Genomic DNA, 25776 nt, shown 5'->3' on the forward strand with positions numbered 1-25776 from the left:
CTATATATATGTATGGTATTTATATGTGTTTAAAAAATATAAAGGTAGGGTAGAGATTGTAGGGACTTGGATTTTGCTAGACTAAAAAGAATCTCTACATGGACTAAAATAAATATCTCCCTGCTTTACCATTTGCCTTGTTTTGATTTAGCTAAAATCAAACAATTTTATTTCCATTCTAGTTTTATTTCAACTCTTGCAAACATTCCCACTGGTAAGCTTTAAATAGATGGTAAGCTTTAAATAGACTGTTACCCTTTATTGTCCAAGAGATCCTGACTGTCTTCCATGCATTTTCTTTTGGAAATACTTATTTTTTATTTTCTTGCCTAATTGTTTAGAGCATTCTGCAATTCAGCCAATCTTAATAAAGCTTCTGCAGATTCTTCATTACCGTAAGTCAAGTGAAGAATATTTAACTGTTACATGCACACATAGACACACACAATTGTACATAAGTAAACATAAAATAGCAGGTAAATAAATATAGTTAATAAAAGAGCATCCAATCATGCACAGATTACTTAAGTAATAAGTAAGCACCTCAGTAGAAAAAAAGGGTAATTTGACAGTATTGACATTTTGAAATTATTTCTGTATAACATAGAAAAAAGTTGATAGAGGAGAAATTTCTAATCAACAACCATATATAGTTTTCTAGTCATCTTTTAAATTGCAGAGTAACATGTATTAGGGCAAGTTTTAGGAACGAAATGGCACTAGGATATAGCTTATAGTTTCTTGGGTTCTCTCATCCATTTCTATCACAATGCTAGCTAAACCAAGCAGTTTAAGAATATAGAGGATCATTCACAAATTGTGGCAGGCATTCAACCTGCAAATCTCAGAGCTGTCAGGCTTGAGCGTTTCAATCAATTTCGACATATCCTGGCATTTCCTTTCATATTTTAGCTTCTATAAATACTATCCTTTGTTAACTGCCATTTTAGGTTCACAGGCTTGTTTCTCCACTTAACATAAAGAAAGGTTATATTTTAACTCTTAGCAAGTCTTTTCTTTTCTACCCTTACTCTGGGGGAAAAAAAGTATAATAATTGAGTTACCTGATCCTGAAATGCTGTATTGGAAATAAATGTATTGATACCTGATGCATTAATAACAACATATTACTTAGCATCTGCAAAAAGAAACATTTCTTAGGAAGATTTTGAAATGTTGAGAACTTTACAATAAAATCCATGATAAGGTAGCATGTCTGTTATTTAAAAAAAAAAAAAAAAATGCTTTCTGAAGATTCCCACTAATTATTGGGAAAGATTCCCATGATTCCCATGTATACAAATACCCAGGAATAACAATGGAAATACATATATTATTACATTTTTTGTTTACCATATAACTGTATTTTGAAAAAAACTAGTTCTAACTAGATTCCAACTCTGTCTTAATTTAACTTCCTGGTATAAAAAGGGCTACCTTAAAAAGTGTTTTCACTGTAAAAATGTCATAAAACAAAAATCCTGTGAAAACTTGAAGAATAATTTTTAGTATTTTTTCAGTTCTCTTTTAATCACAACTTTAATTCAATATATTGTCTTAAGTAGAAATTAAATAAGGCAATGTAAAATATATCATTCCTGGTAAAGTTAGAATGTTTGAGCTAGAAAACTTTGGTCATCTTTTATTGAAAGGCCCTTAGAGGAAAAAAATGATCCAGAAAATTTGTATTTTCCAGACTCACCCAAGGCCCTAGTGGCAGAGTCAGAAAAATAAACACAAAACTACTCAATAACAGTTCAATATATAATCTGTGTGACCCCATTTTTATGCCGAAGAACCTTGAAACTTAAAGTGGCACCCAAAGGGCTCATATCCTTCCATGGCCAGGGAAACAACTGAGGAATTCCATTGCTATGTAACTAGTGATTTTATAATCTGGTAGAGATAATTTTAGGTGACCATGCATATTTCTTTGAATGACTTGTAATATTTTTTCTTTTTTCAATGTGAAATTTTTTGTTTTACATTGTAAAGAGAAGTCCTAAAAAGAGCTTGAGGAGTCTTTTTACTTCTTTTTGAAAATCACAGTCATGTTTGTGACTTCTTTTTTTCTCATACCCACATTTCAATCATTTATGAAATCTGAAGCTTGCTTCTTTCCTAAGTTATCTTATATATTTTTTCAATTCCTGTAATTTCATCCTTATTCAGGCCCTTAATATCTGCATACACTGTACTAAATAGCACTCCAATGGTCTTTTTTGAGTTTCTCTCTTCCCTTGGCTATTCTGCCCAATTCCTGTTTTAAGATCAAAGTTTTATTTTATTTTATTTTATTTTATTTTTAATTTTTTTAAATAAATGTTTTAGTTTTTGTTCTTTTATTAGTTAATTTATTCTATCCAGTAAGTTTTTTAAATTTTTATTTAGTATTTTGTTTTTATATTATATTATTTTATTTATTTATTTACCTATTTATTTTTGAGACAGGGTCTCTGTCTGTCACCCAGGCTGGAGTGCAGTGGCATGACCTTGGCTCACTACAACCTCAGCTTCCAGGGCTCAAGCAATCCTTCCATTTCAGCCTCCTAAATAGTTGAGACTATAGGCATGCACTACCATGCCTGGCTAACATTTTTTTTTCTTTATAGTTTTTAGAGACTGGGTTTCACCATGTTGCCCAGGCTCATCTCGAACTCCTGGACTGAAGCGATTGGCCCACTCAGCCTCCCAAAGTGCTAAGATTAGAGGTTTGAACCACTGCCCCCACCCTATTTTTATTCTTAGTTCAATAGATTTAGAGAAGCTATGTGGCATGTGGTTGCATGGAAAAAGTCTTTAGTGGTGATTTTTGAGATTTTGGTATGCCCATCACCCAAGCAATGTACACTGTACCCAATGTGTAGTCTTTTATCCCTCACAACCCCACCTTTTCCCCCTGAACCCTCAAAGTTTATTATATCATTTTTATGCCTTTACATCCTCATAGCTTAGTTCCCACTTAAAGGATACACAATATTTAGTTTCCCATTCCTGAGTTACTTCACTTAGAATAATGGTCTACAACTCCATCCAGGCTGCTGTGAATGCCATTATTTCCTTCCTATTTATAGCTGAGTAGTATTCTGTGTATATACATACCACATTTTCTTTATCAATTCATTGCCTGATGGGCATTTAGGCTGGTTCTGTATTTTTGCAATTGTGAATTGTGCCACTATAAACAATCATTTGTAAGTATCTTCTTCATATAATGACTTATTTTTCTTTGGATAGATATCCAGTAGTGGGATTCTTCATCAAACTGTAGTTCTGCTCTTAATTCTTTAATGAATCTTCTTAATGTTTTCCATAATGGTTGTACTAGTTTACATTCCCACTAACAATGTAAAAGTGTTCCCTTTTTATCACATCTACACCAACATCTGTTATTTTTTTTATTTTTATTTTTTTGAGACGGAGTTTCGCTCGTTACCCAGGCTGGAGTGCAATGGCGCGATCTCGGCTCACCGCAACCTCCGACTCCTGGGTTCAGGCAATTCTCCTGCCTCAGCTTCCTGAGTAGCTGGGATTACAGGCACGCGCCACCATGCCCAGCTAATTTTTTGTATTAGTAGAGACGAGGTTTCACCATGTTGACCAGGATGGTCTTGATCTCTTAACCTCGTGATCCACCCGCCTCGGCCTCCCAAAGTGCTGGGATTACAGGCTTGAGCCACCGCGCCCGGCCAACATCTGTTATTTTTAAATGTTTTAAATATGGCCATTCTTGCAGGAGAAAGATGGTATCATATTGTGGTTTTGATTTGTATTTCCCTCATAATTAGTGAAGTTGAGGATTATTTCATATGTTTATTAGCCATTTGTATACAGTTTTTTGAGAAGTGTCTATTAATTTCCTTTGCCCACTTTTTGATGGGATTATTATTATTTTGCTGATTTGTTTGAGTTCCTTGTAGATTCTAGATATCAATCTTTTATTGGATGCATAGTTTATTAAGATTTTCTCCCACTCTGTGGATTGTCTATTTACTCTGATGATTATTTGTTTTGCTGTGCAGATGCTTTTTTATTTAATTTGATCCCATCTATTTATCTTTGTTTTTGCTATTTCCTTTTGGGTTCTTGGTCATGAGCTCTTTGCCTAAGCTAATGTCTAGAAAGGTTTTTCCAGTGTTATCTTCTAGAATTTTTATAATTTCAGGTCTTAGATTTGAGTCTTTGATCCATATTGTGTTGACTTTTGTATAAGGTGAGAGATGAGGCTCCAGCTTTATTCTTCTAGGTGTGGCTTGTCAATTATCCCAGCATCACTTGTTGAATATAGTGTCCTTTCCCCACTTTATGCATTTGTTTGCTTTGTCTAAGGTCATTTGGCTGTAAGTATTTGGCTTTACTTATGGCTTCTTTATTCTCACTGGTCTGTGTGCCTATTTTTATTCCAGTACCATGCTGTTTTGGTGACGATGGACTTATAGTATAGTTTGAAATTGGATAACATGATGCCTACAGATTTATTCTTTTTGTTTAGCCTTGCTTTGGTTATGCCGGCTCCTTTTTTGTTTCATACGAATCTTAGGATTTTTTTTCTAGTTCTGTGAAGAATGATGGTGGTATTTTGATGAGAGTTGCATTGAATTATAGATTGCTTTTGGAAGTATGGTCATTTTTACAATATTGCTTCTATTCATTCCTGAGCATGAATTTAAAAATTCTTTGAACTGAACAACAATAGTGACAAAACTTATCAAAAGCCATGAGACACAGCAAAAGTGGTGCTAACAGGAAAGTTCATAGCATTCAATGCCTATATCAAAAAGTCTGAAAAAGAACAATCTTAGGTCACACCTAGACCTAGACAATCTTAAATCACACCTCAAGGAACTAGGGAAGCAAGAACAAACCAAATCCACACCTAGCAGAGTAAAATAAATAATAAAGGTCAGAGCTAAGCTAAATAAAATTGAAACAACAAAAAAATACAAATGATAAAAAAAACAAAAGCCTGTTCTTTGAAAAAAAAACTTGATAGATTATTAGTGAGATTAACCAAGAAAAGAAGTGAGCAGATTCAAATAAGCTCAATTAGAAATTAAATAAGAGATATTACAACTAATACCACAGAAATACAAAAGATCCTTCAAGGCTACTATGAACATTTTTATGCACATGAACTAAAAAATCCAGAGGAGCTGGCTAAATTCCTGGAAATATACAGCACACTTAGATTAAATCAGGAATAAATAAAAACTCTGAACAGACCAAAAACAAGTAGTGAGATTGAAACAGTAATAGAAAAATTGCCGACAAAAAAAGTCTAGGACCAGATCAATTCATAGCTAAATTCTATCAGGCATGCAAAGAATAATTGATAACCAATCTTACTGAAATTATTTCAAAAGATAAAGAAAGAGAGAATTCTCCCTAAATCATTCTATGAAGCCAGTATGACCCTAATACCAAAACCAGGAAAGGACATAACATAAAAAGAAAACTACAGAACAATATCATGGATGAACATGGATGCAAAAATACTTAAAAAAAATACTAGCTAACTAAATCCAATAGGGTCTCAAAAAGAAAATTCACCATAATCAAGTGGATTTTATACAAGGAATGCAGGGATGATTTAGTATTTGCAAGTCAATAAATGTATATCACATAAACAGAATTAAAAAAGAACACGTAATCATTTCAATGATGTAGAAAAAGCATTTGACAAAATCCAGCATCTCTTGGTGATTAAATTCCTCAGAGAAATCAGCATACAAGAGACATACATCAAGGTAATAAAAGCCATCTATGGCAAACCTACAGACAAGATTATACTGAACAGGGAAGAATTGAAAGCATCCCCGCTGAAAACTAGAACAAGACAAGGATGCCCACTTTCACCTCTTCTATTTAACATAGTTACTGGAAGTGCTAGCCAGAGTAATCAGACAGGAGAAAGAAATAAAGGGCATCCAGGACAGTGAAGAGGAAGTCAAACTCTTGCTTTTCACCAATGACATGATTGTATCCCTAGAAAACCCTAAAGACTCCTCCAAAATGCTCCTAGATCTGATAAATGAATTTAGTAAAGTTTTAGAATAGAAAATCAGTATACACAAATCAATAGCACTGCTATCTACCAATAACAACCAAGATGAAAATCAAATCAAGAACACAAACCCTTTTACAACAGCTGCAAAAAATGAAATAAAATTTTTTGGTATATACCTAATCAAGGAGGTGAGAGATCTCTGTAAGGAAAACTATAAAACACTGCTGAAAGAAATCATAGACTACACAAACAAATTAAAACATATCCCATGCTCTTAAAAAAAAAAAGTTATAAACTCGTCAATCTTCCTTATATTTGATTATAGGTATGTTTACTTGTCAAAGTATGTGTAATGAATGAGTTTTTTTTTAGAAGACATTACTTGTGAAAACCAATATCTAGTTTTTCTCTCCTTGCTGGGCATACTTCCTAGCATCCTGGAAGTCATTGAGCAATTCAGGTATGAGTTTTGGCCAATGAATTGTGAGTACCAGTTGAGTGTGTATCTTCAGAATCAAGGGAATAAAATTGGGCTCTCCAGTCCACTTCTCTGTCACCATGTTCTGTAGCCCACTTGTTGAAAATGATGGGACCTAGAGATAGATGTCAAATCGATCATTGAACTGTCCTAAAGATTTATTTAGTTCTGAGCAGATATGTTAGACATGGCAGCCTAAGCTAATCAATCCTGAGTAATATATTCATTATAGAAATATACTCTCTGTGATATATAAATTATCTTCTTTACCTAAGTCTGTAGATATTCATACTGTTTTAAAATGTAAGTCTTAATTGGTAAGGAGTTATCACTTCAGTTATAACATATCTAAATTATGCATATTTCTAGTGGGTTGGTATGTTTCTTCAGTGTTTTGTCTATACTTCCTCAAATGATCAGTAATTTTTAGGCTACATATTAAGTCTATTTCTATCCTTGATATATAGATACCACAAATGTTTAATATTTGTGTTATATATATATAATATCATGTTATTAATGGCTATGTCTACATTTTATTTACATTTTGGCTTTAGAAAGGTTATTTTTCAATTTTGTAGGCTTCTTTTTTGTTCTTTCTCTGATTTTCAATTTTCAGTTGAAATCTCACATTTTCTCTGAAAATTTTCTACCTTCTCTGCTGCTTGCTTATTTTTATATATGCAATAATTTGGACATTACATGGTTTTTCCTTACTTATAGTTGTTTATGCATTTGTCTTTTCCCATTGCACTGTAAATTCCACATGGAAAGAACTATGCAGAATATCAACCAAAATTTTCTTGGTAGTTGAGCATCTGTTTTGATTAGTCAGTGCTCATGCTTTATTAAGCGCCTTGGTTATATGTCACATTTATTACAGAATTTCTACAGGACTTGGAATGTACTGGAAATATTTGTTTAAAGATTAAATGAATTAATAGAAATTTTATTTGGATATATAACAAAGAGGATGGTTCTAATATTTGATGTTAAATGATTATTTCCAATGAAAGCTAATTTTCAAGTCAGCTGGAAAATTATGAAGTTACTTAGATCTCTTTCTCTCAGCAAGAACTGAAGGGAAGAAGTTAGCACTGGTGACAAGGGAAAAACCCTACTTTAATTTTATTAAAAATAAAACTAAGCAAAGGAAAATATTTTTGGAGTCTTTGTTCTAATGCCCAGTGGCCTCACTTATTTTAACAATAGTCTCGTCAATTAATCCAGTAATCTAATACAGTGGCTGTAGAGTAGTTTGTAATCTGTTGCCAAGAAATAAAGCAAGATTAATGGGCCTAAAAATTCAGATAAATCAAGTGTCTACTAAGACACTGATCTTTTCTTCTCATTATAGGAGTATTTGAATCATAATAACCACAATATTACAATGTTCCAGTAAGAAAGGCCTATTCATCAAGGCTTATCATACTGGTAGATGAGTTAACTCACCAATTGGTGAGTTATTTTCTTTCTTGCAACGGATTTAAAGGAATTCATTTTTTATATACAAAAGATAGCAGTGATTTCCAATTGCTCACCAAATGAACCCTAAATATGTACTTTGACATAAAATGTTTAAATAGATTTTATTCTGTAGAGGAGTTTTAGGACTGCAGAACAATTGAGCAGAAAGTACTGAGAATTACCATATACTTAGTATCTTCACACATGTACAACCTCCTTTTAAAAACATCCTGCACTAGAGTGGTAAATGTGTTACAATTACTGAACCTATTTGGCCATAATTATAAACCAAAGTTTATAGTTTTGACATTAGATTCATTCTTGATGTTATGCATTTTATGGGTATTCCCTTACCTCTTGAAAACACTGATTTTTTGAATGTCTCCATAGTTTTGCCTTTTCTAGCATGTCATATTTTGAACTAATATAGTATGCAGCCTTTTCATATTGGCTTCCTTAATTTAGCAATGTGCATTGAAGTTTCCTCCATGTCTTTTTATGGCTTGATAAGTTATTTCTTTTTAGTACTTAATAATCTAAAGTATTCATGTACAAAGTCTATCAATTCACCAACTGAATGAAATTCTTACTGCTTCCAACTTTTGTCAATTAGGAATAAAGCTACATATATGCCTATGTGCAGATTATCATGTGATATAAATTTTTGACTCATTTGAATAACTTCTATGGAATGTTATGGCTGGATAGTATGGCCAGAGTATATTTAGTTTGTAAGAAACCGACAAGTTGGCTTCCAAAGATGCTGTAACATTTTTCATTAGCACCAGCAATGAATGAGAATTCTTACTGCCCCATATCATCACCAGCATTTAATTTTGTCAGCACTTTAATTTCAGCCATTTAAATATTTAGTGGTATTTCATTGTTGCTTTAATTTTCAATACCTTAAGGACATGATGTGGAGCATGTTTTCATATGCTTAGGTATCATCTGTTTATATTCCTTGATGAGGTGCCTGTTGAGGTCTTCCGGCTATTTTTAATAAATTATTATTATTATTATTGAGTTTTAAGTGACTTTTCAAAATATATTTTGGGTAAAGGTTGTTTATCAGATTTGTCTTTTTCAAATGTTTTTTTCTAGTCTTTGGGTTATATTCTCATTCTCTTCACAATGTTCTTTGAAGAGCACAGTTTTAAATTTTAATAAAGTCCAGCTTATTAACTATTTCAAAAAACATGGCTTTGGTATTATATCTATATATCATCATCAAAACCAAAGGAATTTAGATTTTTATTATATTACCTATAGGATTTTCATAGTTTTGCATTTCCTATTTATGTCTATAATTTATTTTCAGTTAATTTTTGTTAACAGTGTTTTAATCCTTTTTGTTTAATGTGGATGTTCAATTATTCCACTGCCATTTGTTGAAAAGACTATCTTTACTCCATCTGCTTTTGCTTCTTTGTCAAAGATCAATTAGCTATATTTGTCTGAGTCGATTTCTGGGCTTACTATTCTGTTTAATTGACTTACTTGCCTATTCTTCTGCAAATATCACACTATTTTGATACAGTAGCTCTATAAAAAGCCTTGAAGTCAGGTAGTGTCAGTCTTTCAATTTTTATTTCTCTTTCTATATTGAGTTAGTTATTCTGGGATCTTGACCTCTCCATATAAACTTTGGAATTAGGTTATCAATATCTACAAAAAAACTTATTGAAATTTTGATTAGGAATGTATTTAATCTATAGATCAACTTGGGAAAAACTGACATCTTGACAATATTGAGTCTTTCTATATATGGACCTGGAATATTTCCCCATTTATCTGGTTTCTTTAATAACTTTCATCAGAATTGTATAATACTCCTAAAATACATATTATATATATTTTGTAAATTTATATCTAAGTATTTCATTTTTGGAGGTGCAAATGAAAATGGTAAGTTTATACATTTTTAGGTGGTTTTGTTTCAATTTGACTTATTTATTTATTTATTTATTTTGTGTGTGTGTGTGTGTGTGTGTGTGTGTGTGTTTAGAAAATCAGTTGACTTATGTATATTAACTTTACATTCTGTAACCTTGCTATAACTGCTTACTAGTTCCAGGAGTTTGTGGATTCTTCTATATTTTCTGTGTAGTTGATCATGTTATCGATGAACAAAAACAGTTTTACATTTTTCCTTTCCAATCTATATACCTTATTACATTAGCTAGGATTTGTAGTATGATGTGGAAAAGGATGGCCTGATGAATAATCATTTTTATACATTTTCTGATTCATTATTCTTGATTGCAGTGGTTTGAATGTTTCCTCCAAAACTCATGTTGAAATTTGGTCCCCAGTGTGACAGTGTTGAGAAATGTGGCCCTTAAGAGGAAATTGGATCACAAGGGCTCTGCCCCCATGAATGAATTAATACATTCATGAATTAATAGATAGATTAATGGCTTGTAATTGAAGGAGAACTAGTGACTTTACAACAAGAGGAAGAGAGACCTGAGCTAGCATATTAGCACGCTATGCCCTCTCACCAGGTGATACTCTGTACCACCCAGAGATTCTGTAGCGAGTTCCCAGCAGCAAGAAGGATTTCACCTGATGCAGTCCCTTGACCCTGGACTTCTCAGCCTCCTGAACTGTAAGAGAGGAATTCCTTTTCTTCTAAATTATGCAGTTTCAGGTATTTATTCTAAGAAACAAAATGGGCTAAACATTGATATTTACAGGAAAGCTTCAAGTTTCTCACCATTATGCATAATGTTAGCTATAGATTATTTGTACATGTTATTTATCCAGTTGTGGAAGTTTCCCTCTATTCCTAGTTTCCTGAGAGTTTTTACATGAATAGATATTAAATTTTCTTAAATGTTATTTCTGCATCTACTAATGTGATCATGTAATTTTTTTCTTTAGCCTGTTAATGTGTTAGATTATATAAATTGAATTTTGCATGTTGAGCCACCCATTCATACCTAAAATAAATCTTATCTGGTCATAATGTATAATCGTTTTTATATATTTTTGTTTTATATATTTATATGTTTTGCAAAATTTGTTAAAATTTTGATGAGGATTTTGCCATCTATGTTTATCAGAGATATTGGTTTTTATTTTATTTTATTTTATTTTTGTAATGTATTTGTCTGGTTTTGGTGTTAGGATGGTGTTGGTTACATAGCAATAGAATGAATTAAGAAGTTTCCCTCTGGTTCTATCTTCTGGAAGATATTTTATATATTTCTTACTTAAGTGTTCGGTATAATTCATTGGTGAAACCATCTATGGTGTTTTCTTTTTTGGAATGCTTTTAATTATTGACTTAATTTCTTTAATAGATAGAGGCCTAGTCAGATTGTCTGTTCCTTCTTAGGTAGATTTTAGCAGATTGTTTATTTCAAGAAATTAGTGTAAGGTCTTTTGGGCTGACTGATGGCACCATGGATGCCACCGTGACCTCCATGACCCAAACATACACCTCTGGATGGCCTCCCAGAGTCAGAAAATCTGAAGTAACTGGAAGACCATGAAAAAAGGAAGAATGATCAACCCCTGCAGTGCTTAACTAACTTGAGACGTTCTTCTATTGTTCCTTATTCTGGCCTCCATTGACAAGGCAATTGGACTTTGCAACTTACCTTGGTCAATCTTGTGACTCCAGACCCTACTACCACCCTCTCTCAGTTTGCAAAAACTGCCCTAAACTGTAACTTCTGTAACTTTCCACTGCCTGTCCCAAACCTATAAAACCAACTCCTATCCCACCGCACTCCACTGACTCTTTCAGACTCAGTGGTGACTCTTTTTCTATTCACTCACACCCGGGTGAATAAACAGCTACATTGCTCACACAAAGCCTGTTTAGGGTGGTCTCTTCATTCAGAGAGCACATTTTAACAATTAGTCCATTTAGTCTGTGTTATTAAATTTGAGAGCATGAAGTTGTTTGTAGTTTTCCTTTATTATTTCTTTAATGTCCATCAGATCTGCAGTAGTGACACTATTTTCATTTTTGTTATTAATAATTTGTGTTTTCTCCCTTTTTTTAGAAGTTAGCCTGGCTAGAAGTTTATCAGTTATACTTTTTTTTTGAAAAATACAGTTTTTATTTTGTAGATATTCTTTATTGATTTTCTATTTTTGCTTTAATTGATTTTGGTGCTAATTTTTTTCTTTTGCTTTATTAGAATTTAACTTGTTATTTTATTTTCTAGGTTCCTAAAATTAACAGATAGACAATTTATTTTTAAAAATTTCTTTTCTGTTATATGCTGCAATTTTCGTGTAAGCATTGCTCTCACTGAATCCCATACATTTTGTTAGTTGTATTTAGTTTTTATTAGTTCAAAATACTTTAAATTTCTGTTGAAATTTCTTCTTCAACCATGTATAATTAAGGAGTATGTATTCTAATTGAGTATTTTGAGAATTTTTTTCCAGCTATCTTTCTGTTGTTGGTTTCTACTTTGATTGAATCCTGGTCTAAGAGTAAGCATTACATAAGATTTATTGTACAAAATTATACAAAAAAATTAAAAATGTATTTATTATACAAAACATTTTAAAAATAAATTTGTTGTCTTTTATGGTCGAGAATGGGATCTATTTTGTTGACAATTCCATGTAAGCTTGGGAAGAATGTGTATTCTGTATTATTGAATGAATTATCTATAGATATTTATTATATCCAGTTAACTGATGGTTGTGCTGAGTTAAAGTATGTCCTTACTAATTTTCTGCTTGCTGGATCTATCCATTTCTGATAGAGAAGTGATAATGTCTCCAATTAGACAATTGATATTTAAAGTGCTCACTGATACAGTCACATTAATATCTATCATGTTCGTCACTGTTTTCTGTTCAATGCCCTTGTTCTTATGTGTCTTCCCCTCTTTTTCTGCTTCTGATGGGTTCAACTGAGTATTTAATATGATTTCATTTTCTCTTTTCTTAGTGTATCAACTATACTTCTTTTTTGTTTTTAAGTTTTTAGTGGTTGCTCTGAAATGCAATTTCAGAGGTAGGGCAAGTACCTTATAATAACAACATATTTCTAATTCCTCTCTCTAATCACATGTATCATTGTTATCATTCATTTCACTTATACAAAAGCTATAACCAATTACATTATTGTTATTTTTATTTTGAACAAACCACTATATATTAAATCAGATAAGAATAAGAAAACCAAAACTTACAATCTTACTTTCATTTATTTCTTCTCTAATATTCTTTCTTTCTTCATGCAGCTCCGTCTCCAGCCTACATTATTTTTCTTCTCTCTAAAGAACTTCTAACATTTCTTGCCAGGTAGTTCTATTGGCAACAAACCCTGCAATTTTCACCTGTCTGAGGAAGTCTTTATTTTTCCTTCACTTTTGCATTGTAATTTTACAAGCTAAAGAATTCAAGGTGATGTTGTGTGTGTGTGTTTGTGTGTGTTTGTGTGTGTGTGTTGCTTTGTCTTCTTTTGTCAGTACTTTAAATATTTCACTCTACTCTCTTCTTGCTCATATTTTCTGAGAAGTTGGATTAATTCTTATATTTCCTACTTTGTAGGGGAGGTATTTTTTATTACTGGATTAACTCAAGATTTGATCTTTATCTTTGATTTTCTGCAATTTAGCTATGATATTTCTGGGTGTAGTTTTTTTGTATTGATACTATTTGGTCTTCTCTGAGCTTCCTGTATGTGTGAATTGGTGTTTGATATTCATTTGGAGAAATTCTAAGTTATTATTACTTCTATTTCTTTTATTTCTTTCTCTCTGTAGAAAGAAAAGTAGACACTCTACTTTTGTAGCTATCCCACAGTTCTTGCAAATTCTGTTGCATTTTTTCCAGTATTTTTTCTTTCTTTTTTTTTTTGAAAAAAAGTCTCACTCTGTAGTCCAGGCTGGAGTGCAGTCGCATGATCTTGGCTCACTGCAACCTCCGCCTCCTGAATTAAGGCGATTCTCCTGCCTCAGACTCCTGATGAGCTGGGACTACAGGCGTGAGCCACCATGCCCAGCTAATTTTTTTGTGTTTTTAGTAGAGACGGGGTTTCACCATTTTCACTTTGTTTTTCAGTTTTGGAAGTTTCTATTGACATATCCTTAAGCTCAGAGATTCTTTCCTTAGGTTTCTGCAGTCTACTAATGATCTTCTCAAAGCCATTCTTTATTTTTGTTACAGGTTTTTATCTTACACATTTATTTTCTGTGTATTCTTATAATTTCAATTTCTCTGCTTTCGTTGTTCATCTATTCTTGAATGTTGCATTTTTTTTTTCATTACTGCCCTTAGCATATTAACCAAATATGGTTTATAGTCATGGTCTGATAATTTCAACATTTCTATCATATCTGAATCTGATAACTTCAACATTTATGCCATCTCATTGCTCTGTTTCTTAAGTATACCTTATAGTGTTTATTTTTATTTATTTGTTTTTTTGTTTGTTTATATATTTGAGTCAGAGTTTTGCTCTTGTATCCTAGGCTGGAGTGCAATGGTGAGATCTTGGCTCACCGCAACTTCCGCCTCCCAGGTTCAAGCGATTCTCCTGCCTCAGCCTCCCAAGCAGCTGGGATTACAGGCGTATGCCACCACACAGGGCTAATTTTGTATCTTTAGTAGAGATGGGGTTTCTGTATGTTGATCAGGCTGGTCTTGAACTTCCGACCTCAAGTGATCCGCCAGCCTTGGCCTTCCAAAGTGCTGAGATTACAGGCGTGAGCCATCATGACCAGCCTCCTTATAATGTTTTTTATTGTTATTGTTGAACAGCAGATGTGATTCTGTGCACTGGTAAAGGTAAATGTGGAAAATATAGCTTTATAACATCATGGTGAGGTGCAGAGGGAGAGGAAGCTTTCCATAGCCCCGTATTTAGATTTTACTCTTTTAGTGAGCCTCTGCTCCTGTGCTGTGAACTTCAGAAATGCATCTCAATTTTTTTTTTTTCTGCTCCTTATGTGGTACAGCATGGTTAGTGAGGGCTGAAGTGAGTTACCTCCTTTCCCCCAGATAGGTTAGGCTCTGCTAAAACCCCAGTAGGTTAGGTTCTGGCAAATAGTTTTTCTTAAGATAAGATCTTGTTAAGAATAATGAAATGCTTTGGTGTATTTTACAATTTTTACTTTTCCACCCTCCTTCCAGAAGCCAGAAGAAAGTTTTCTCTAATCTTCGTCTTGAGAACTGTGTACAGCTAAAGGTAAAACTCAAAAAACAAACACACAAAAAAGCAAAAGCCTCACTAAGACTGCATCCCCTGGCATTTTTTAATTTTTTATTTTTATTTTGAATCTTAGACTTGTCCACTCTGAGCCTGCAGCATCAGTGACAATTCTAGCTTTCCTATGACGGTACTGGTTCCAACAGGATTACGTTTCTGCTCTGTTAAGTTGAATTCTCTGTAGCTGCCTCTCTACAAACTCTACAGCAGTTTGTTCTGTGACCTCAGGTCTCTGGTGAATCTACGAAGCGTGATTTAGTTTTCACTTTGATCACCTTTTTACTTGTTGTTAGGATACAGTGATGGCTTCAAAGTTCCTTACATGTTGGACTAGAAACCAGAAGTTCTTGACAGGGAGTTTAATCTTGCCTCGTTTCTACTCTACACCACTCATCATATCTATTTAGTTCACATCAAAGTTTTTACTCTTTCTCTCTTGATAACAACATAATTTTCCACTCTCCCCACTTGCTGCCCTCCCTGCCGGACCTTTATCTACCTCATAATGCTCACTCATTCTTAGAGACTTAGAGCTATGTTCTTTCCTCTGGAAAGATACCCTGTTCCCCTCCTATTACCTGAGAAACGCTTCTATCAGTGTTATCTCACTAAAATTAGCATCAATGTTTTCCTTAATTTGTTTGAAATTTTTATTTAATCGCTTATTCAAATGTATTTGGGCCCTATTAGAATCATGATTCAATGTATTTCTTATTATTTTTTGCCTTTTAAAACATTTTTTTCACAGTGCCTGGTAGAAACACAAAATTAAATCTTCTTAAAGATATGAAAAAAAGTTATCTAATGTATCCTTCCTTTAAATAAATAAGAAGGAAATAAAAAACATTTAGAAAAAAGAATCAAATACTATATTGTGTTCCTCTTGTTTTCTAAAAGGATTTACATTTGAAAGATATATGTTTGGGGACACAGTGAATTAATATTGAGTTTTTTGAGTGTGACTATTCAAACAAAACAAGTCGGTCCTTAACTTTGTGCATACCAGGGTACAATTAATTGGCTTTGATTTATACAATCTTTTGGGTCTTTTTTTAATTTAATGGTGTAGGAAAGAAGAAAAGCTAACAGCCATGAAAGCTTAATGAGATTGGTTTGTATATGGCTACCAACCAATTGGGGAGTTAAAAGTTTAAAATACATGTTCCCTTTTAGAAAAAGATTTGAAAGAATTGCTCTTGACAATACAAACTTTGATCTGGTGCATCATTAAAGAAGAAAACAGCTTTTGTTCTCTCACACCTAGAGATTGTCAGAGTTAAAGATGATTATCAGTTTTTTATAGGTATTATACCCAGAGGTAATTACTTTTGACTTGATCACGGCATACTATATGTGTTGAAACATCACTTTGTATTCCATAAATATATACAAAGATATATCAATTAAAAATAATAATTTTCTAAAATGATTTATTTATTTTAAATTGACAGATAAAATAGTATGTATTTATCATATGTAACATGATGTTTTGAAGTATATAGATACTTTGGGATGGTTAAAAGTAGCTAATTAAAATATGCATTTCCTCACAGTTATTTTTGGTAAGAACATTTAATATTTATTCTTAGCGTGTTTAAGAATGTAATATATCATTAAGTATAGTCACAATGCTGAAAAACAGATTTCTTGAACATATTACACCCATATATATAACTTTAATTTTGTATGTTTGATTAATATCTCCCCAGTTCTCCTCACAGCCACCCCCAACCTCTGGTAACCCCCATTTTATTTTCTACTTTCTTGAGATCAACGTTTTTACATTCCGCATGAGTGAGATCATGTCGTATTTGTCTTTCTCTCTGGATTGTTTCATTTAGCATAATGTCCTCCAGTTTTATCCACATTGTCATAAATGACAGATTTTCTGTCTTTTTAATGGCTGAATAGTGCTTCATTGTGTATACATACAGGCATACCTAGAGGATATTGTGGGTTCAGTTCCAGTACTCTGCAATAAAGTGAATATCAAAATCAAGTGAGTCACACAAATTTTTGACTTCCCAGGGTGTGTAAAAGTTTACTTTATACAAGTTTTAAAAGTTTACTGTATACAATAGTCTATCAAGTGTGCAATAGGATGTTTAAAAAAGCAATGCATATACCTTAATTAAAAATACTTCATTGCTATATAATGCTAATGATTCTCTGAGCTTTCAGCAGGTTATATTTTTGTGCTGGTGGAGGATTTTGCGCTGCTGTTGATGGCTGCTAATGATTAAGGTTGGTGGTTGCTGAAGACTGGAGTGACTGTGGCAAGTTTTTTTTTTTAAATAAGAAATAACTCACCAGGTACATTAGCTCCTAACAAGAGACTCAGCTTGTTCTTTGAAGCTTTGAAACCAGACATTGGCTTTTCTCTGGCTGTGAAAGTCCTAGATGGTATGTTATTCCAAGAGAAGGCTGTTTCATCTACATTGAAAGTTTATTACCTAGTGTATCCATCTTCATCAATTATTTCAGCCAGTGCTTCTGGTTAGTTTGCTGTTTTACCTTGAACTTCCTTTCCTTAAACCTCAAGGACCAACATTTGATAGTTTCAAACTTTCTTCTGTAGCTTCCTCACCTATCTCAGCCTTCACAGAATTGAAGAGAGCTAGGATCATGTTCTGAATTAGGATTTGACTTAAAGGAATGCTGTGGTTGGATTGATTTCTATTCATACCACTAAAACTTTCTCCATATCATATCAATAATAAGACTGCTTCACTTTCTTATTATTCATGTATTCACTGGAGTACACTTTTAGTTTTTTTCAGGAACTTTTCCTCTGCCTTCACAACTTGGTTGTTTGATACAGTAAGCCTAACTTTCAGACTGTGTCAGCCTTTGACATGTCTTCTTCACTAAACTTAATCATTTCTGGCTTTGATTTAAAGTGAGAGACATGCCACCCTTCCTTACTTGAACACTTAGAGGCCATTGTGAAGTTATTAATTGGCCTAGTGTCAGTATTATGTCTCAGGGAAAAGCGAGGCCTAAGGAGAGGGAGAGAGAAGGGGAAATGGCTGGTCAGTGAAGCTATCAGATACAGACAACATTTATCAATGAAGTTCACTGTCTTACATGGTGTGTGAGGTTTGTGGTGCCCCCAAACAATTATGATAGTATCATAAAACATCAGTGATCCCAGATCACCGTAACAGATGTAATAAGAGTGAAAAGCTTGAAATATTGCGAGAATTACCACAGCGCGACACAAAGACACAAAGTGCTACTATACTGTTGGAAATATAGCACTAATAAATACACCGGCATGATACAAGGCTGCCACAAAGCTTCATAAAAAATTGAATATCTGTGAAGTATAATTAAATGAAGTGCAATAAAACAACATATGCCCATTTCATATTTTTTAATCCGTTCATTCATTGATAGACACGGAGATTCTATATCTTGGCTATTGTGAATAATGCTTCACTCAACATGCGAAGGCAGTTATCTTTTTGACATACTGATTTTTTTCCTTTAGGTATACACTGTGTAGTGGGACTGCTGGGTTACGTGGTGGTTCTATTTTTAAGTTTTGAGGAACCTCCATACTGTTTCCTGTAATGACTGTACTAATTTACATTTCCACCAGCAGTGTGCCAGGGTTTTCTTTACTTCACATCCACACTGCCATTGTTATCTTTTGTCTTTTTTATAATATCCATCCTAACAGAAGTGAGGTAATATAATTTTCATCTCATTAATAATTAGTGACATTAAGAATTTCTTTTCATAATCTTTAATTTGGTTAAGGGTTGGTCATTTGTTTATTTTCTTTGGAGAAATGTCTATTTAAGTCCTCTGCCCATTTTGTCACTGGGTTATTGTATTCTTGCCATCGAATAGTTTGAATTCTTTGTATCTTTTAGATGTTAACCCATTATCAGATGCATAGCTGGCAAGTATTTTCTTCCTCAATAAAGTATTTTCAAACCTCAAGTGTTTCCTCACTCTTGGTATTTTCTGCTGCAATGCAGAACCTTTTAGGTTGATGTAATCTCATTTGTCTATGGTTGTTTTTGTTACCTGTATTTTGAAGTCATATCCAGAGAAATAATTGCCAAGACTGATTTCATGAAGCTTTTGTCCTGTGTTTTATGCTAGAAATTTCATAGTTTCAGGTCTTACATTTAAGTCTTCAACACATTTTGAGTTAATTTTTGTATGTAGTGTGAAATAAGGGCCTAATTTCACTCTTCTGCATGTAGGCATCCAGTTTCCCAAAGCCATTTGTTGAAGAGACTATCCTGTTCCTGTTGTGTGTGCTTAGCACTTTGATCAAAAATCAGTTGACTATTAAGGTGTGAATTTTCTGGGCTCTCTTTTCTATTTCATTCTTTCATGTGTCTAGTTTTATGCTAGTATCATGCTTTTCGTTTGCTGTACTGCAGTATATATTGAAGTCAGTTAACGCAATGCCTTCAGCTTTGTTCTTCTTGTTCAACATTGCTTAGGCTATTCAAGAGAATTTTGTGGTTCTAAACAAATTTTAGGATTATTTTTTCTATTTCTGTAAAGAAAGTCATATTTTTACAGACATAGCATTGAATTTGTGCATTGCTTTAGATGATATGGACATTTTAACAATTTTAATTCTTCCAAATCATACATATGGGATAGCTTTACATTTATTTGTGTCTTGTTTAACTTCTTTGATCACTGTTTTATAGTTTTCAGTGGAGAGATTTTTCACCTCCTTGTTTACATTTATTTCTACTTATTATATCTTTTTGTAGACATAGTAAATAAAACTGTTTTTTGATTTTTTTCATATTCCTTACCATTAGTGTATGAAATGCTACTGATTTTGTGTATTTGTTTTGTATTCTGCAAGTTTACTGAATTCATTTATTAGTTTTAACAGTTTTTTTGGTAGAGTCTTTAGGATTTTTATATCTAAGATTTTGTTTTCTATGAACAGAGATAATTTGTTTTTTCTCAATTTGGATGTATTTTATTTCTTCCTTTTGCCTAATTGCTATATCTAGAACTTCCAGTACTATGTTAAATGGAAGTGGCCAAAGTGGGCATTTCCCTGTTCTCAGTCATAGATGGAAAGCTTTCAATTTTTCCCCATCGAATATGGTATTGGCTGTGGGTTTGTCATATATAGTCTTTATTATATTGGGATATATTTCTTCTATACTTCATTTGCTAAGAGTTTTGTTATTATTAAAGGATGTGAAATTTTGTCAAATGCTTTTTATATATCTGTTGAAATAATCATATGGTGTTTCTTCTTTATTATGTTAATATGATTTATCACATTAATTGACTTGTATATTGAATCAGCCTTGTATCCTTGGAATAAATCCCACCTTATCATGGTAAATAATATTTTAAATATTCTTTAACATTTGGTTGAGTAATATTTTGTTTAAGATTTTTGCACCTATGTTCACCAGGGCTATTGGCCTATAGTTTTCTTTTTTGTAGTGTCCATGTCTGAGTTTGGCCTTGTAAAATGACATTGGAAATATCCCCTCCTCTTTAATTTTTTGGAAAAGTTTGAGAAGAATTAGTATTAGTTCTTCTTTAAATGTTTGGCAGAATTCAAAAGTAAAGTTATCATGTCCTGAGGTTTTCTTTGATGAGAGACTTTTTATTCCTAATTATATCTCCTTATTCGTTAGTGGTCTGTTCAGATTTTCACTTTCTTTGTAATTCAACATTGGTAGATTGTGTATGTCAAGGAATTTATCCATTTCTTCTAGGTTATCCAATTTGTTGGCATATATTTATTCATAATAGTTTTCTATAATCCTTTGCATTTCTGTGGTATCAGTTATGATGTCATCCTTTTAATTTCTGATTTTATTTATTTGAGTCTTTATTTTGAATTTATTTAGATGAGGGACTTATCTTGGGCCTCTTTCACAAGTGCACTTATCCCATTCATGTGGGCTCCATGTCTATTACCTAGTCACCCTCAAAGTCTTCATGTCCTAATACTATCACTATGAAAGTTAGGATTTTAACATATGAATGCAGAGGTTGGGGGTGAGGGGAGACACACATCCAGACCATAGCAATGCCCAGGTCTTAATCCCCTGAACCTGTGAATATGTCTGGGTCATGGCATAATGAGATTAAGTTGCTAGTCACCTGATTTTTTAAAAAGAGGCATTAACCTGGATTCTCGGAATAGGAACAGTGTAATCACAAGGGTTCTTAAAATGGTAGTAGTAGGTGGAGGAGAGAATAAGGAGATGTGACTATGAGAGAAAAATTCAGAGAAATGTAAATTTGCTGGTTTTAAGGATGGAGGAAATAGTCCATGACCTAAGGAATGTGGACATCCCCTAGAAGCTGAAAAAGGCAGAGAAACATTCTCCCTAAGAGCTATCCGAAAGAAGTACAAATCCTGCTGAGACCTTGATTCTATCCCAGTGTGACCCACATCAGACAACTGACCTACTGAACTGTAAAATACTGAATTTGCATTCTTTTAGGCCACTAAATGTGTTGTAATTTCTTACAGTAGCAATGGGAAATTAATCTAGTTGATTTAAAATGATAAAAAGTTTTTTGGTCATTCTGTTTGCTGTTTTTTAAAATGAAACAAATATCAACAGGGTACCTTGAGCTAAGTTCTTGAGATGATATCACGATTTACATATTTGCGTAGGGAAGCATTTATCTAAGATACAGTAAGGGATATTCCAAATAAATTACTGTTACAACTAAAGAAATGGGTATCCAGGTTGTGCCAGCAGGGGGTGCTCATGTATAGAGCAACACTGCTACTGCCTAGTCCATCATCTGATTGAGAATAAAGTGAATAGAGTATCAGTTCTGTGAATACATGCACATTCGATGAAAAATCCAGAACCTATAAGTGAAACTATATGAATCAAAGGACTCAATATTTTGTATTTATTCTCCGATATTTATTCCATAAATGAATAAGTAATTTTTGAAGAAAGACAACATCAATTTTAATTAAAAATTTATTTCTTGCTGTGAAAATATGAACAATATATTTTGTAGTATTTAACATTGTGTCTGTATTTCTATTATATCACGTTTTATGGTAGAAGACAAAAATGTATTTGTTTGCTATAAAGTTTGGGTAGAATTCTCAATATTTATGGTGTGATTATACATGATAGAAATATTTTATTATAGTTACCAGAATTTGTTGTCAAGTAAATTGGCCACCTTGGCAATGTCCTCTTTATTTTGTGATTGTGTCATCATGACATCAAACATTTTTGAACTTTTGTGTTGGACTTGCTTTAAATGATAATTGATGAATATTCCCAGAATAATAGGCTTACTGATTTTTATTTATATTTGTGGCTCTATGTTGCTGATATCTTCAGTTTTATATATTCTCATTATGGTAGTGGCTTGGCTTTAATATTACATTGTTGATGGAATTTTTTTATTTCAAAAATTAGATTTATGTACATTAAAATTTGCCCTAATTGAGAATGTTCAAATCATCAATAAATAGTGGTTGCATGAAGCAATATCAACAGAAAATTTTCATTAACACATCTACATACACATCCAAAAGTGAAGAATTCTGCTATACATGGAATAAATGCCATTCTTCCCTGCCAGAAGCTTGCCTTAACGCCTGCCACTATCTTTATATACTACACATGTGAAACTGCATAAACCACATCAAAGGTCTAAATCGAAAGCAGCCTCATGCACAAAGTAAATCAGTGGGTTAATTTGTCTGTTGGTTTTGTCACTGATTTAACATTGTTCACTGATTCCTGTAAAATAAGAAATATCTTTGTTTCTTGTAACCAACTCTCTGAGTTACACCGATGTTTTAGTAATCCATTATTGATTTCTCCCACACTTTAGTTTGTCTATCTTGTCCTATAGTCAATCATTCTATTTGTCTGGGACAAAGTTGTTGCCCTTTTAAAACATGATTCTCCTACTTAATGAAGTCATGCCCTTTCATTGTCACCCATTCATATAGATTTACGTAACCCACAGCTACAAGATGCTTTCAAATACTTTTCATCATTCTGGAAAATTCCTGGTAGCCTAGAAACCTGGAACCTGGTTACCTTTGATGTTGTTTGCATACTGCTCCAGTCTACCTTGTATTCTCTGTTGCTGAGATCTTCCCTTCCAAAAAGAACAGATTTATTGAATAGCTTCATCCAAGTTTCAGATTGGCTTCTCTCTAAACTGAATCCCAATCTTACTATTATTAGATAATTCAGCATTTATTGGTTGTGTTTATACTTCTTAAACAACAAAATGAACAGAAATATTATCTGTAGCCATTTAAAGTAGATTATATGGAGGCTAAGTAGAAATTGGATATTTATAGATAACAGAGCTATTTGCAAAGAAGTGTATCAGCTTCTTAAAAATCATCAGGGCATTGGCTAATATTTAGATAAGCAGAAAGACAAGTGAGTGCTCAATCAAATCTAGTTTTGTTATATGTCAGGCACTGGGAATCTTTTTTAATGAATTAATAATTCTTAGAATATCTCCTATGTACATACTGATGGGCTGCATTTTTTCATTTGTCCTGCTTATCTATCACAAGTGTGACCAACTTCATATTTGTTTCAATGATGGAATTCTTCCAGAGTGTTTTGACCTTTTAGTGAATTTGGAATGCTTTTTACTGTTTTGCCACAGTTAGAAAGAATTGATCAGTTACTATATAAGGCTCCTACATACGAGAAGGTTACTTTATATATCTGGATCAAGGCACTTCATAAACAGCTGAACACATATTTTATTGGTTTAATATTGCAGGTGGTTATATCACTTTCATAGAAGAGCTTTTACTTTCTTTAATTTCAATGCAGAATCTGGCAAGTGAACTGATAATCAATCACATTTGTTCTGTTGCTTTTTAAAAGCTTAAATGCTTCACTGTGAAAAGCTGCTACTGAGAAGACACAGTGGGGTTTCAGAAGGGTTTTTATTAGGCAGACCCTATGCTAGCTTAAAAATGATTTAATTTTCAATGTGCATATAGCACAGATATTACCATTGCAGAAGAACTTATGGGGTATAAAATATCAATTTACATTTTTTCAAGATCCAATCATTTTAAATAGGTGTTGTGTCTGTGGGCAAATTCACATGGGAGATAGGAAATGGAATGATAAAACAACAAGCAGGTGCAGCAAGTGAATTCATCTTTACTGGATATTTGAAATCATGAAATTCAAGTAGCGTTTACTGTTCTCTTTTATTTCTACAGCTGCAAGGTGTAATGGGAAGAGCACCTTTCTGGAACTCAGGAGTCTTGGATCCTATACATGATTCTGTGCCTAACTAGAAATGAAATTAGGTTTCTGGATACCAAGCTAGTATAAATCAGGTGATCCTAATTAAAGTGACTGCTAGCTAAGCACTATCAAGCAAGTTTTGGTTACTCCAAGAACATTCTGAGACAATGGTATCTATAATTGATAAGACTTGACAATAATCTTCATTCCTGAAGTGTGTTGTTAACTGGTTGACTCAGCAAAGTACACAGCATACAGTAGGCATTCAATAAACCTTCATTCATTTTTTACATCTTTTCAAGTTTGATTTTTTGCTATACATGTTTGTTTTAAGGGGTGGCCTATTAATCTATGTTGGCATTCATGAATTTCATCTCGAATAACTCCTGCCTTTTTTATTTCTCCATGGAGTGAAGGATGAGAGGTATGATGTGTAGGAGGTGATTCTTAGCTGTGTTTTAGCAAGCTTATTATTATGATACTGAGATATAATTAAGATCGGTAATATTTCCTTAATGTTTGCTTTCCTATAAGAATTGCAAGTGAAACATTATCTTATTTTAAGCCTCAAAATAGCTTTGAGATATAGATACTGTTATTACCATAAATGAGGAACTGAACTTAGAGGGTCTAAGTGGTTTCATTAAGTTCACACAGTCAGTAATTGGTGGAACCTAGATTCAAATGATTGTTTTTGTCCATTTCCAATGTACTTGAATGTAAGCACTTCAGTAATGAATTATAAATTAGAACTGGCAAGACTCATTTTTACTCTCAAGATTTTTATAAACCCAATAGAATTACTTCTCAATAAAAATGTGTTAATCTTTGAAAGAAGATTTATTTTGATAAAAAGTTGAAATATCAGTTAATTATATCAATTAAATATATAAGCTATTTTATGAACTTGCTAATTGAATCTGAGTTCACATGTATGTCTCTACTTAATGTCTAAAAAAGATACCTGTCTCTCTTAGGCATATAAAGAAATTGGGAATACTGAAATTAGCTACTTATAGGAACACTGAATCATTTACTGACAACTTCTCACATTAGCAATGTAAGATTTAAAACACCTGAAAATGTTGTAAAAAATGATCTCTGAAGATTTAGATATATGTTCAGTGAGTCATATGTCAGAAAGCAGCTGAATATTCATTGATTGAAGCTCTTCCCACTGAGATATATCTAAATACACGAAACAGACTGTTTAAAACAGGCAAGCAAACAAACACACAGAAAACCAAATCACTGAAGTTATGGTCCATTAATAACACTTAACATCAAATAAATCCATTATTTTCAGAATACTTGAGACTGAGTGTTCTTGAAGAATAAGTCTTTTCAGAATAAAGAATTGAAAGCAACAGAGCTAGATGACATAAGGCTAAACTAT

The 25776-nt window shown here is 32.9% G+C and overlaps 1 long non-coding RNA gene across 1 annotated transcript; it reads left to right on the plus strand.

Moving 5' to 3' along the window:
• The first annotated feature begins 7972 nt into the window (after positions 1–7972).
• LOC135277740 (uncharacterized) lies at positions 7973–24673 on the plus strand. The gene is made up of 3 exons (XR_010345329.1): positions 7973–8004; positions 17076–17140; positions 24353–24673. It is a non-coding gene; the product is annotated as an uncharacterized LOC135277740 (long non-coding RNA).
• The last annotated feature ends 1103 nt before the right edge of the window (positions 24674–25776 follow it).

Source organism: Aotus nancymaae, unplaced genomic scaffold, assembly GCF_030222135.1.
Source record: "Aotus nancymaae isolate 86718 unplaced genomic scaffold, 86718_ANA_hifiasm-v0.15.2.pri h1tg000033l, whole genome shotgun sequence".
Lineage (NCBI taxonomy): Eukaryota > Metazoa > Chordata > Mammalia > Primates > Aotidae > Aotus > Aotus nancymaae.